At 51.4% G+C, this 1,647-nt stretch overlaps 1 protein-coding gene across 1 annotated transcript in view; it reads left to right on the plus strand.

Annotated features, from left to right (window-relative positions):
* UBE3B (ubiquitin protein ligase E3B) overlaps nt 1-1,647 on the plus strand; it is a 19,464-nt gene that overhangs the window by 13,681 nt on the left and 4,136 nt on the right. The gene's annotated exons all lie outside the window — the stretch shown is intronic.

Genomic DNA, 1,647 nt, shown 5'->3' on the forward strand with positions numbered 1-1,647 from the left:
ATCGCAAAACCAGGCGTTCTGTTCAAGCTTGTGCTACGCAGAGCGCTTCTTACTCTGGTACTTGTGCTTGAGTATGTCGGGTGGAGGCTTTGTGTGGCCCATCTGAACAAGAATCCTGAGGGGACTGATCAGTAAATGACCTTGTGTTTGATTGTGGTTGGGGCTTAGAAAAAAAGCGTGTACTGAAAGGCTGGCTCAGCTTCAGTGGCTCTCTGAACTCAGCCATAGGATTCTGCGGCTTCGTTCAATATTTAGCTGTGGGCAGAGAAGAGCTTTTTCCACAAAAGGGTTGCCCTCTGACCCTTAATTCTTCTAGTGCCAGAATTTTTTCTTTTCTAGTTGAAAAACGTTGGCTTTTTTGCTTTCCCTGCATAACTGGTTTTCTTCTCTTCTAAATCCCTGTGAGTAGGGAGAAATTCCTTCTCTTTAAACGCAGCCGTTTCCATGAGAGAAACTTGAAGTGTGTCAGGAGTTCTCTTGGCCTTGAGAAGAAAAGGCTGTTTGTCAGTCCCTTGTGAAGGCTTGAACACTCTTAGTTGCACTTGTGCCTTAGGTTCGTGATGCTGTGTATGCATAGCTGGAAAATATGGATAGATGAGATAAAAATGCTTTCGCTGAGTAGGCTGTTGTTGCTGGAAATCTGTGGGGAGACCCCAGCTAAGCCTGAGCACTGTTAGCAGGGTCAGTCCAGTGACACGGAGCTTAGAGACCACCCAGTCATGGAGTGTTTATCTGGGGCAGCTTGTCCTTGAGAGCTTTGCCTGCTGCGCTTCCTTGTTCCGAAGCTGGCTAGTTCAGACCTAGCTGCATACACCTGATAGCAGCAGTGGGAGTGTAACTGCACCTGCAAAGCCGTGAGGGGGAACGGGAAGACAGCGATGTGCTGGTACAGCCCTGCTCCGCACCAGGTGAGGGGTGGTGTCCGCTGCAGTGGGCTGAACACCTCGCTGCTGCTCGGGATGGCTGAGCTTTCAGCCTTGAGGTTTTCTCCACCTTAAAAATGAAGGTAGGAAACAGCATATGAGAACCCAGTAAGACATTGAAGGCTGCAGGGCTCAGAACTTCAAAATAAACCAGAGGATTTTTGTTTGCCTTGTGCTTTGGCTGTGCTGAAGCAGCCAGGTGGGGTAACCCTGTGGTTCCAGCAAGGACTTGTGCATCCCTGCTAGGTACAGCAACGTGTTGGGCTCATTCCCTGTGCTGGGCTCCACTCTGACCTTGGAACTCACCTGGAACTGAAGCGGAGAGGCCACTGTAATATGTGAATAATGACTTTCTGCCCCTTAGCATTGGTGCAGAGATGAGTCATGACATCATGCTTGCTGTAGCAAGTGAGTAGAGGGTCCCTGCTACTGTCTGAGCAGTGCTGTCAGCTGAGCCCCAGGCCCTGGCCTGGCGGGGCAGGGAGGAGGCACTTCCCAGCTGTCTCACTTCCAGAGTGCTCTCTGCTTCGTGCCTTGAGTGCCCAGCTTGAGGGACAGCGAACTCGGGGAGCTCTGTCACTCAGGTGGCTCCAGATGCGACCTGTGGAGCAGACAGCTTTGGGTTGTGCTGCTCGACAGAGCTGTGCGAAGGCTCTGAGCTTGTTCAGCCTCTGGATTCTGGGATTGTGACAGTCCCCCAGGGCCCTCTGAATTGATCTGTGTG

The sequence above is a fragment of the Eurypyga helias genome, unplaced genomic scaffold (genome assembly GCF_000690775.1).
Source record: "Eurypyga helias isolate BGI_N326 unplaced genomic scaffold, ASM69077v1 scaffold5846, whole genome shotgun sequence".
Classification (NCBI taxonomy): Eukaryota; Metazoa; Chordata; class Aves; order Eurypygiformes; family Eurypygidae; genus Eurypyga; species Eurypyga helias.